General features: G+C 42.1%; 1 protein-coding gene across 11 annotated transcripts in view; it reads right to left on the bottom strand.

The window, feature by feature from the left end:
* The window catches only part of GPHN (gephyrin), a 444,048-nt gene that overhangs the window by 87,920 nt on the left and 342,256 nt on the right, over nucleotides 1-13,872 (bottom strand). The window lies entirely within an intron of this gene.

Here is a 13,872-nt window from a genome sequence, read left to right on the forward strand (position 1 = left end):
GACAGTTACTGTGCTAGATCCTGGGAATAGTACCAGTGAATAAGATAAGAGGTACCTGTAAGGAGCTTAGGGTGGAGTGGAGGAAACAGGAAAGTGCTATACTGTAAAAAGGCTTGCAATAAAGTATGGAAACTACAGAGCACTAAAGAAGAACATAGGAGGGATATTTTACTCCGAGTTGGGTAGTAATGGAAAGCCTATGAGAAGAAATATAGAATAAGTAGCAGTTATCCAGGAGAAGAGATGGGAGAACAACATCTTTCAAAAGAGGGAACTACTTTTGTAAATTGAAAGTTTCACATGGCTGGAATGCTGAATTTAATGGGAACGGTAGAAGTAAAACTAGAGGTAAGCAGAAACTAGATTGTAAGCAATTTTAAGGAGTTGAGACTTTAAGAACAATGAGAAGCTATTAAAAAGTGAATAAAAGTCATTAAATGAGTATGAAAGGTTTAGGTTTGCATTTTAGAAAGATAAAAGTGGTTGAAGGAAGAGGGATAGGAAAACACTGTAAAGATTTTGGGTTTGGACAACTAGGTGGACAGTGATGTCATTTTTTGAGATGTTAAGAATATGAGATATGAGATTATATATTTGGTTTTGGTGATGTTGATTATGAGGAAATTGTGGAGTATCCAAGAAGAGATCTATAAAGAGATCTACAAAGAGATCTACAATAGATTATTGGAAATATAACTGAAACTTAGGGAAAAGATAAACTTACTGAAGCTTTGTGAGTGTGTGACTTTACTCATGTACAATGTGAAGTGTGAATGCAAGGTCTTGAGAAAACTCTGAATAACAGTGATACTGAATGAATGGACTAAAAGTAGAAGTCATCAAAGAAGCTGTGAAACAGGTAGAATAAAATGTTCCCCCAAATTGCTCAATTGAGTTAAGCCCGGCAATTATCAATAGGTAGCTATAAAACAATGGTCCAGGAATCACCCTGCTTCTTTTAAGTTTGTTTTTTAGATCTAAAAACAAGCCACAAACCCCAGAAACAAACTCAATACCTAGTTGGGAAAGTCCCTTCCTGCATCCCATAGTAAGTGCTGCATAATCTTAGAACACTTAGCTTTGCTGATATATACCTGGACATCAGTGTTCCAAAAAAGAAAAAACAGACAACCTATACCGTGATTGGTTAATGCCAACAACTTCTGTGTTCCCAAGGAATAAAAACCCCAATACACCACAGTTGGGGTGAGAAATCTGAGGTTCTATCTCAGTGTTCTAGTCCTCTGCAGAGCCTAAATAAACTTGCCTTTGCTTTTATCATTGTCCTTGGTCTTAATTCTTTTGTGTTTTTTTTTTTTATATTTTATTGATTTTTTACAGAGAGGAAGGGAGAGGGATACAGAGTTAGAAACATCGATGAGAAACATCGATTCAGCTGCCTCCTACATGCCCCCCACTGGGATGTGCCCGCAACCTCAGTACATGCCCTTGACCGGAATCGAACCTGGGACCCTTCAGTCCGCAGGCCAACGCTCTATCTGCTGGGGTCCAACCCCAGCAGGTCCAGGGGTCCCCAAAGGTGTGGACGGAGTCGGCAAAGAAGGAAGGACACGGAGACAGTGTTCAGTTGATCAGCAGCCTAACCAGGATCTCCAGCCAGGATCTCCAGCCAAGTTCTGGTCTGGATCTCCAGAGAGGTTCTGCTCTGGATCTCCAGCGAAGTTCTGGTTAGGATCTCCAGCCAGGTTCTGTGTCCATGTTCTCTTGCTAGGTTTTCCAGGTTATCCAGCCAGGTTCTGTAGCCATGTTCCCTCGCTAGGTTCTCCAGCCAGGTTCTGTCCAGGTTCTCCAGCCAGGTTCAGTCACCAGGTTCTAGTCAGGTTCTCTTGCCAGTTTCTGTAGTCAGGTTCAGTCTAGGATCTTTTGCCATGTTCTCTCCAGTGAAGTTCTTCTGTCTCTAGAGAACGTTCTGTGTAGGTTCTGTGTTCTAAGTTCTGTCTTGTTACATCTGTATTTATACCAGTTGATTCCAATCCTATCAGTCTCTATTCCAAAGGTTAGGGCATTTCTTATCTCCATTCCAGGGAGTAAAGATTATGTAGCTTAAGCATGATTGTTCATAGTTAAAGGGATTAATTACCCGCCTGGCACTTAGTTGAGGGGTTTTATTCCCTCCCTAACTTCAGGGGAAAATCCCTACCTGGGGAAACAATCTTTCTCAGAGAGGAGACCTTGGTTAAAACACATAGTGCCAAGAAGGTGAGCAAACATTTTAAGAACAGTATGCCATATATGCCAGGTCCTTTGAAACAGCAAGGATGGACCGGCTCCCGGCATCTATCCGCTGAGCCAAATCGGTTAGGGCAAGTCTTAATTCTTTTATATCAGGAGACAAGAATCCAAACTCAATTGTAACAGCTGGAGAAAAAGGAAACCGATAGTTTAAAAGAAGAGAACAAAACCAAGGAAGGTAGGTAATTGTTTCAAGAAGGAGAGAGTGATTGATTAAAAGTAGCATCTAGCCCGGCTGGTGTGGCTCAGTGGTTGAGTATTGACCTATGAACCAGGCAGTCTTGGTTTTATTTCTGGTCAGGACACATGCCAAGGTTCCTGGCTCAATCCCCAATAGGGGGCATATGGGAGGCAGCCAATCAATGAATCTCTCTTGTCATTGATATTTCTATTTCTCTCTTACTCTCTGAAATCAATAAAAATATATTAAAAAAATAAAAGTAGTATCCAACCTTGACCAGTCTTCTTTTAGGCTTTTTCTTTTCACTTATATTCTAATGAGAGGCCCAGTGCACGAAATTTGTGCCTGGGGGAGGGGGATACCTCAGCCTGGCCTGCATCCTCTCAAATCTGGAACTCCTCGGGGGAGGTAGGGCCTAAACTGGCAGTCGCACATCCCTCTTGCTATCCAGGGTGCTGTATGCACCAGTGACCATACTTTTCATACAGGTGAAATGCATCTTGCTGCTGTATGGGTAGCTACATTTTTTTTGCACTGATTATAAAAAGTAGTACATAACATGATCCTTCTGAGGCAGTAGTACCCTTTCCCCCATCTTAAGGGTAGAAAAACTGAAGCAGAGAGAAGTAAGTAATTGGTTTTGTCACACAGTTATAAGTGTCAGAATCAGGGCTGACCACAAAATGTGCAAGCCAGAGTCCATGCACGTCATTGATGCATCATCCTGTTTTTTCAGTGTTAGAGTAGCCTTGCCAGGTTTTAATTTTTAAATCTAAGAGACTGTTCCCAATATATAGGGCAGGGTCTCGAGGCCTGGCCAGCGATCAGGGCCATCTGTGGGGCAACCGATGGGTGGGGTGATCGGGGGGCCCTTGTGGCACCTGCCTTGGCTGGCGGCCTGGTGCCACTTGCTGGCCACCCCTCCCCCCCACCCCCCATCGCTGCTGCTGGTCACTTCCCTCCTGGTTGGAGGCAGCTCCTGCATTGAGTGTCTGCCCCCCAGTGGTCAGTGGACGTCATGGTGACCAGTCGTGCCACTGTTTGGTCAATTTGCATATTAGGGTTTTATTATATAGGATAACTAGGGGCCCTGTGCACGAAATTCGTGCACTGGGTGTGTGTGTGTGTGTGTGTGTGTGTGGGGGGGAGTGTCCCTCAGCCCAGTCTGCCCCCTCTCACATACTGGGAGCCCTCAGGCGTTGACCCCCATCACCCTCCAATCGCAGGATCGGCCCCTTGCCCAGGCCTGACGCCTCTGACAGAGGCGTCAGGCCTGGGCAGGGGACCCTCATTTCCCCCCATCACTGGTTCTGCCCCGAGCCCAGGCCTGATGCCTCTGGCCCAGGCGTCAGGCCTGGGCAGGGGACCCCCAGACCCCTCCGATTGCTGGCTCTGCCCCTTGCCCAGGCCTGATGCCTCAGCCAGAGGCGTAGACCCCCATCACCCTCCGATCGCCTGATCGGCCCCTTGCCCAGGCCTGACGCCTCCGCCAGAGGTGACAGGCTTGGACAGGGGACCCCCATCTCCCCCCGATCACTGGCTCTGGCCCCCGCCCAGGCCTGAGGCCTCTGGCCCAGGAATCATGCCTGGGCAGGGGACCCCCATCTCCCTCTGATCGCTTGCTCCACCCCCCGCCCAAGCCTGACGCCTCTGACCCAGGCTTCAGGCCTGGGCAAGGGGACCATCATATCCCCCCAATCCCTGGCTCCGCCCCCCACTCAGGCCTGATGCCTCGGCCAGAGGAGTTGACCCTCATCACCCTCCAATCACCAATCACCGGATCGGCCCCTTGACCAGGCCTGAGGCCTCCGGCAGAGGTGTCAGGCCTGGGCAGGGGACCCCCAGCTCCCCGCGGTTGCAGGCACCGCCCCTGCCCAGGCCTAACGCCTCTGGCTGACGCGTTCGGCCCGGGCAGCGGGGACCCGCAGCTGCAGCAGCCCCGCGATCATGGGCTCCGCTTTAGGCCCAGGCAAGGGACCCCTAGCTCCCGGGACTGCCAGCTTCGACCGTGTCCAGCTCCCATCGCTGGCCCCATCCCTACTTCCTGCTATCACTGGCCAGGGCGGAAAAGGCGCCTGATTCTCGGATCATGCCCCCCAGCTCTTAGCTCCTCCCTGGGTTTCCAATCACTGTCAGTGGCAGGGGGCTTCTTCCTGCTTTCCCTTTCGCCTCCCTGCATTGTGCCTACATATGCAAATTAGCCGCCATCTTGTTGGCAGTTAACTGCCAATCTTAGTTGGCAGTTAATTTACATATAGCCCTGATTAGCCAATGAAAAGGGTATCGTCGTACGCCAATTACCATTTTTCTCTTTTATTAGATAGGATAGCTATGGACCCACCCATTGTCTTAAAACTAATTTCCCAGAGGTAGCAGCCAGATTATCTGATAAATTTACCTAAGATTAATGAATTCTAAATGCTTAATTTGTTACCCCGACCAGTTAACAGACTTTCATTGAAGTAGTTTTTTAAAAGACAATGCCTTTGCGCTAAAGAACAATTGTTATAACAATAATAGTAATACTAGTAGTACTAGTAGTAATAACTGTAATAGCAGCTACCATTTACTCATTTACTGAATATTACTAGTATACACCAAGCATTTTAGCTGTTTAATCCGTACAACAACCCACGAGGCAGATACAATCCTCATTTGATAGAAAAGAAATCGAGACATAGAGATAATGAGCACTTGCCCAAGTTCATACAGCTAGTAAGTAGAGAAACCAAGATTTGAACATACGTAGTTTAAACCTACAGCACATTTTCTTTTATAAGGTGAGACAATGAGGATAGTTTGAGACTTGCAGATTTTTCATGGTACCTCAAAATATGTTAAAACTGCAATCACTTGTTTTGCTTTTGTATAAAACTGAATTTGAACAATTTAGAGGATATAGGCTTATTAAAACACAAATTTGCTTATTGAAAATTGTTTTATTGCTTCCTTAAATTAGAATTGACACTTGGGACCTATAATATTTTAAATACTAAGGAGTTTTAATGGACTGCATCTGTCATTAGAGATAATATTTATCAAACCTGATGGTAGTGAGGTGATAAGGTTTCTTAAAGTTATTTAAGATCACAATTGTTAAAATAATGACAGCAAAAATGGAATATCTAACCTGGCCTGTGTCAGAGTGTCAGCTTACACACCAAAGGGTCTTGGGTTTGATTCCAGATCAAGAGCATGTGCCTGGAATGCAGCCTTGATTTTGTGGTGTGTGCGGGAGGAAACCAGTTGATGTATGTCTCTAACATTTAAGTCTTTATCTTTATCTCTCTCTCCCTCTCTTCTCCCTCCCAATCTCTCTAAAAAAATCATTGGAAAAAATATCCTCCATGAGGATTAACAACAACAAAAAGGGAATATCTGACATTTATGTATGGGTATTAAAAGTATGTGAACAAGAAGGAGATATAAGTAAGGTTATAAGTAAATAAGTCATTATCTAATAATTTTAAAGTTTAATCACATTTCTGAAAACTTTAGAATACTGGAGTATTAAGATCAATGGAAAGAATTCTAAAACCCACAAAGTTCATTTTTTTAGCATAAGGCTAGCAAACTTTTACAAATCCTATATAATAAAAGGGTAATATGCAAATTGACCCTAATATAGCAGAAGGACTGGGAATGACTGGTCACTCTGATACACACTGACCACCAGGGGTAGACGCTCAATGCAGGAGCTGCCCCCTGGTGGTCAGTGTGCTCCCACAGGGGAGCTCTGCTCAGCCACAAGCCAGGCTGATGGCTGTCAGCACAGCAGTGGTGGCGGGAGCCTCTCCTGCCTCAGCAGCGCTAAGGATGTCCGACTGAAGCTTAGGCCTGCTTCCCTGCTGGCAAGTGGACATCCCCTGAGGGCTTCCGGGCTGCCAGAGTGATGTCTGACTGCCAGCTTAGGCCCAGTTCCCCAGAGAGCGGGCCTAAACCAGCAGGTGGTCATCCCCCAAGGGGTCCCAGACTGTGAGAGGGCACAGGCCAGGCTGAGGGACTCCCCCGAGTGCACAAATTTTTGTGCACCGGGACTCTAGTCTATATATATAAAAGCCTAAGTGACTGTTATGATGGAACAACTGGAACGATTGGTCGCTATGATATGCACTGACCACCAGGGGGCAGACTGACCAACGCAGGAGCCGATTGCCAATGGGGCCTGCTGGCCAACCTCTTAGTGCCCCCCCCCCCCCCCCCCCGGCCAGCAGGTCCCAATCACCCAATCAGGGTCGGGACCCGGGTTGGGACGAGGAACTGGGAGTGGGTGGTGACGGACTCGGGTGGCGAGGGAAAGAGGGGGGGTGGCGGGGAACTGTGTGGTAGTGGTGCATGGATGGAGAGGGAAGGGGTGGTAGGGAGGCAGAGAACCTGATCAGCTTGATCACTGGCCAGGACTAGGGACCACACCCATGCATGAATTTCATGCACCGGCCTCTAGTAAAGTATAAAAAGGTAAAGCTTCACAAAGTTAGGACCTACAGATAAACTAACATACCTAAAATTTTTCATTTCATTTAATAGATGAATAACATTTATCTTTTCTGCATCCCACTAAAATCTGTTCTATTATGTAATGAATCCGTCCAATAAAATAATAATGTCTTCAAATAAACATGTCTTTAAGGTAAAATTATTTTAAAATTAAAAGCCCACTAGAAACACAGGATGAATGTGCTAGTCTTTGACAAAGCAATTTGTGAGAAAGTAGTTGTTTGAAAAGAAGAGCAATGCTAAGTCAGTTTCAAAAGAAAGCCCTGGGAAATCCCTTACTTTAGTACTACTCAACTGAATCATTATTCCAGTTTCTTGCTGTACAAGTAGTAAAATCTCTTAATGTATTCAAAGGAGTCAGTTTGTCTTTATATAACTCAAAACCCAACACCACTATTTTATTTATATTATAGTTTATTAAAATAAGAATCTCCAGAAATTAGCATAGAATTCTACACATCCTATCTAATAATAGACAAATAGGGTAATTGACCATACCTCTGACACACTTCCCATTGGCTAATCAGGGTGATATGCAAATTAACTGCCAACCAAGATGGTGGTTAATTTGCATATGTAGGCGCCAAGCCATGGACTGAGGCTTTAGGCTTGGGTCAGGGAGGAGCCAGCCAACGATCCTTGAGCCAGCGATGGTTGATGGCAGGGAACCGGGGTGGAGCCAGCCAGTGATCCTTGATGGTGGTGGCGGCCGGGAACCGGGGCGGAGCCAGCCAGCGATCGTTGAATTCGGCAGGGAGCTGGGGGTGCCCCGACCCAGGGCTAATGACTCGCCAGAGGCGTTAGGCCTGGGCAGGGGCCAAACCGGCAATTGGTGTGAACTACAGAGGAAACACCTTTTCTGACTGCTGATTGGTTAAGCTCCCTGTATGCCACTGGTAATATTCTTAGTAACTTGGGTAATAAGAGTCCAAATACGTTATCTAGGGTTTTTTTTTTACCACACTCTTTGAGAAAAAAAGGAAGGTCTGCTGCTGGAGGGCTAAGAAATGTCATATCCTGCCCTAGCTGATTTGGCTCAGTGGATAATGCCTTGGCCTGCTGATGGCAGGGTCTGGGTTCAATTCTGATCAAGGGCATGTACCTAGGTTGCAGGCTCCTCCCTGGCCCGGGCCCAGGTCAGGGCTCATGCAGGAGGCAACCAATCAAAGTGTTCCTCTCATTTTGATGTTTCTCTCTGTCTTTCCCTTTCTCTTCCACATTCTCTAAAAATCAATGGAAACATATCCTCAGGTGAGGATAAAGAAAGGAATAAAGAAAGAAAGAAATGTCATATCTCATGAAAGACACTTCTTGAAAATGCCTAAAGAAATTTGTCATTTTTTCATGGTAAAGGGACTGGAGTCCGTGCTGATGAAAACACCTTTGCAGCTGCGGTGACTGGCAGTGGCTGCAACAGTGTGGTGTTGGGGCTGGTGCCTTCCCCTGATCAGCCCGGTCGCCTCCCACAAAGGGAGGCCAGACTGTGGTTTAGGCTCGCTCCCCAAGGGGAGCAGGGAGCAGGTAGTAGGACATCCCCTAGGGCTCCCAGTATGTGATGGGGGCAAGCTGGGCTGAGGGACCCCCCTCCCCTCCAGTGCACAAATTTTTGTGCACCGGGCCTCTAGCAGTTAAATAAAGCAGGATGCCTTTTCACCAAGTTAGGGTGCAAATAAATTATTTTGCACCCTGGGGATATTTCTGGCTAGATAATTACTGTTAGCTATTATATTAGATTGAGAATTGAAACATGGCTTTACTATTCTACTGTCTTCATCAGCATAACTTTAGTAATCCAGAAAACTCTTGCTTAGGAAGATAAAACTTACAAATTACTATTCATTCTACGAACTTCCTCAAAGACCCATTGACTGTTAGTATCAAAGACAGTGTACACACCAATACCTTTCTAAGCCCTCACCCCCAAATCTTTGCAAGGAGGCATTCTGGGTACTGCTTAGTGCAGAGCTCCTTCCCAGGAACTGAGGTGCACTGTGAGCACAGGGTCCTCGCCTCCACTGCTGGCCACAGGGTAGCCTATTGCAGGACTGGCGATTGGAATGGCCTGCCTGGCCCTGGGCCTTGGCTGAAGTGGATGGAGAGGCAATTGGGGAGAGGTGCCTAGAGTCTGATAGAACAGACCACATTAGTCCTAAGTGTGGCATTGATACGTTGGTTTCACTTCTGAGGCAAGAAAATGTGTGATAAAAATTCCTCCAAAGATGAAATATACAGATTACTTTGTGACTGGGAGTGGAATCTCCACATGCCATGTGAAAATGCACAAATTGGCATAGAACATAAAAGTCAGTGCAAAAGTGAGCCTCACCTTAAGATCCAAAGAAATAGAGATTAGATGACTTAATATTAAGATAACAATACTACCCAAAGCAATCCATGGTTTTATTGTAATATCTATCAAAATTCTAAAGGCTTTTTTTTCTTCCAAGAAATAGAAAAGCCAATCTTCAAATTCAGATGAAATGGCAAAGCAATATAGAAAAAGAACAAAGTTGGAAGACTCTCACTTACTAATTTTAAAACTTACTTACAAAGTTACAGTAATCAAAACAGTGTGAGACTGGCATAAGGATAGACATATAGATCAACAGAATAGAAATGACAGTCCAGAAATAAACTGATACACCTATAGTAAATAGATTTTGACAAGTATGCTAATACCAATCTCTTCAACAAATGGCATTGAGACAACTGGATACCTATAAGCAAAAGAAATTAAGTTGGATCCCTTCCTCACATACATCAAACTTAAATTGTACCACTGCAATACAATCTCTTCATTGCAGTAAAAAAAACTACTCATTGGTGGGTATCTCTAATAATTCTCTGTCGTGTCCTTCATAACTGTCACCCTCAGAAGTTTAACATAGAAACAGTATTTCCTCCTCTGTAATATTCCTGCTAACTTGATAGGCAGAATATATTATATAAATGGAATTGATACTGGTAGATGAAATGTTCTCCTGATGTTTTCCTTCCTTGAAATCCCCAAAGACTCCCCTGTTTGTAATGAGATTACAGCTAATTTGAATATTGAAGATCTCAAGGAGATCAACCCCAAATTGAAGATCTCTAAAAGATGCCAGACCTTTTAGATTTTGTGGGCAAAATTTCAACAAACATAGGAGAATTACTGCGATTGAACTCAGTAAGATTCAAATCAGGCCATCTAAACCTCTATCTACTCCTATGTGCAAAATACTCTTTTATTATCTTCATTTTGCAGATGAGGAAACTGAGGTAGTAGATGAAGTACTCACTGCAAGGAGCTTCTTCCAGAACTCATTTTAGACAATCAGTTTCTTTTCTAAGAAAAAACACAGCACCAGTTCCTAGATTGTTAGATAACTTAATTTTTAAAAAGTAGGAAAATTGGGCCTTAATGCAACAATCAAATTCTTGATCATCCAAGGGAAATTCTGTATTTTTTTCTTCCTTTCTCAAGCCTCTTTACTTCAAGCTTTACAAAAGGCCCTATAAGTAGGGAAGGTGCTACATGCTATGATTCAGAGAATAGCTGATGAGTTACATAATGCCCCCAAGGCTAAATAACTCATTATTTGAAAGTTTCATGAAATTACAATGATAGTGCCTTAGCTGCTTTAGATATAATATTGTCTTCTTATGGAATAACATGTGCTGATATTGGGTAAGAATGTGCTGCTTATACGCCTGTAGACTTCTCTGGGATCACTGTTATTACTAAAAACAACCAGGAAGCATATAAAGAAGTCAGAAAATTAGGTAGTTTGACTAATAACCCTATATCTTATTCTGAAGACTCCTCAGACTGAGAAAGAGATTTATTCTCTTGGCTTAATTTTGTTTTTGTCCCCTCACCCCCAGTTTTATTGAGATGTATTGACATAGAGCACTGTGTAAGTTTAAGGTGTACAGCATTATAATTTGACTTTCACATATTGTGAAATGATTACCACAGTAAGTTTAGTTAACATTATTATCTTACATAGATACAAATATTATTTTTCTTGTAATATGAACTCTACTGCCTTAACAACTTTCAAGTACACTACACAGCAGTGTTAATTATAGTGTCATGTTGTATATTACATCTCCAATACTTATTTATCTTATACCTGGGAGTTTGTACTTTTTGACTACCTTCATCCAATTCCCAACCCAACACCTCTGGACCTCTGGTAACCACAAATGATCAATTTTCTATGAGTTTGTTTTTATTCCACATATGAGATCATACAGCATTTACCTTGCTCTATCTGACTTATTTCACTTATCATGATGCCCTCAAGGTCTATCTATGTTGTTGCAAATGGCAAGATTTCCTCCTTTTTTATGGCTGAATAATATCTATCTATCTATCTATCTATCTATCTATCTATCTATCTATCTATCTATCTATCTATCTATCTCATTACTTCTTTATCCATTCATTCATTGAGGGACACTTAGGTCCAAAGCTGCTATGACCATGGGGGTTGCAGCTATCTTTTCGAGATACTAATTTTGTTTCCTTTGGATAAATACCCAGAAGTAGAATTGCTAATATACAGTATTTCAATTTTTATTTTTTTGAGGAAACTCCATACTATTTTCCTTAGTGGCTGTGCCAATTTACAATCCCACCAACAGCAGACCAGGATTCACTTTTCTCCACTCCTTGCCAGCATTTGTTATCTCTTGTCTTTCTGAAGACAGCCATCCTAACAGGCATGAAGTGAAAGCTCATTGTAGTTTTGATTTGTATTTTCCTTATGATTAGTGATGCTGAGAATCTTTTCATGTACCTGTTGGCCATTCATATGTCTTTTTCTAAAAAATGTCTATTCAGGTCCTTTGCCCATTTTTAATTAGATTATGTGTTTGTTTGTTTTGTTTTGCTATTGCTAAAAAATGCCAACTATCTTCTAAACTTTCGGAGAGTCATAATCTTTTTTTCTAGTAGGGTCTTGTCTTTTTTTTTTTTTTAATATATTTTATTGACTTTTTACAGAGAGGAAGGGAGAGTGATAGAAACATCAATGAGCGAGAAACATTGATCAGCTGCCTCCTGCACACCCCCTACTGGGGATGTGCTTGCAGCCAAGGTTCATGCCCTTGACCAGAATCGAACCTGGGACCCTTCAGTCCGCAGGCAGACACTCTATCCACTGAGCCAAACCAGTTAGGGCTTGTCTTTTTTGTAAAATATATTTTTTATTGATTTCAGAGAGGAAGAGAGAGGGAGAGAGAGATAGAAACATCAATGATGACATTGATCATTGTTCGGCTGCCTCCTGCATATCCCACATTGGGGATCGAGCCCGCAACCTGGGCATGTGCCCCTGACCGGAATTGAACCTCGGACCCTTCAGCCCACAGGCCGACGCTTTATCCACTGAGCCAAACCGGTTAGGGCGTGAAGAGTCTTGTTTTGATGCTGATGGCTGCTGACTGATCAAGGTGGTGGTGGTTGGTGGAGGTTGGGGTGGCTGTGGCAATTTCTTAAAATAATAATAAAATTAAGTTTGCCATATTTATTGACTCTTCCTTTCACAAACAATTTCTCAGTAGCATGTTATGCTGTTTGATAGCATTTTACCTACAGAACTTCTTTCAAAATTGGAATCAATCTTCTTAAACCCTGCCATTGCTTTATCAACTAAGTTTATATAATATTCTAAATCCTTTGTTGATATTTCAACAATCTACAAAGTAGCATATTCCATCAGGAGTATATTCCATCCCAAGAATCCAAGATCAGAAAAACCTGAACCATCATGATGTCCAGCCAAAGTGATTACTAGCCAACAAGCCAGTAAGAGCGCAGTGAAATGAAAGACAGTCCTAACAACACAAAGGTCCATGAGAAGTGAAAAAGGGTTCAAAGAAGTCTGTTCTCCCTAAGAAATTATTTTTGTTCTAATCACCATAATCACTATCAGTTTATTCATTATCATCTCCGGATCAACAAAAAAATGGAAATCATACAGTAATCATCATAAAATGTAATTTTAAAATTTAATTTATATCTATTATTTTATTTTAGTGAATATTCAATTATCATTCACCTGGTTCTAAGGTTTTTTAACCTTAGGTGTTAGTATAGGACTATAGGACTTTACATCTCTTATAATTGAAAAGCCTTTCTCATGTCTTTTAAAATGCTGTAGAAACTCGCAAAGTATAGAGATTAAACATGGCTGTTTGCATTTATTTTTTTTTTTATATAACTCTAACATAAATGTCTTGGGCAAATAATTGCAATATGCTTGCCTATCAATTCAATAGTTTCAAGCAAAGATTCATAAAACAGAAATGGGAAAAATTTTACATTAAAGAAAATAAAACATGAATTTTTACCCATCTGAAATTTTGTTATTTTTTTTAATGTTAAATAATATACACATTCTACTGGAAATACAAATAATCCCATTTACTAAAACTCCTAGTGGTATAAGTATCCAATAGACCCATTTCAGTATGATCCACCTGTACTTCTTCTTTTGATAAAGAGGAATAAGAAAGGATGATATCATTAATATTAAGTGAAAGAAAATAATAGTAAAGTAATTAGTATTTATACAGCATTTTTCTCTTAGAATCCCAAAGCTTTTAAGGCACAACCTTCAACATCACATCATTTCAAGGATGCAGGTTATTTATAGTTCCTTTTTATAAAATAAAAAAATGAATAATACACAAAGTTAAATGACTTCCAAGTTAGCGTTACTAGCAATCAAACAAAAAAATAAAATAAAAAAGAGGTTTCTTTATCCATGGTTCATGGCACTGTTTTTAAAACATGCTGCCTGTGAAGTAAGATCTTTCAGGATTGCACATACATAAAATGATTATGCTGTATCCTTTTAGGAGTCACTTTTTTTTAGTTAGATTCTTTTAGTGAATTTATATTACTATTTTCAGTTAGTCTGTTTTTAAGTAACTTTTTTGGCAGTGAGGCA

This window comes from Myotis daubentonii, chromosome 1, assembly GCF_963259705.1.
Source record: "Myotis daubentonii chromosome 1, mMyoDau2.1, whole genome shotgun sequence".
Lineage (NCBI taxonomy): Eukaryota > Metazoa > Chordata > Mammalia > Chiroptera > Vespertilionidae > Myotis > Myotis daubentonii.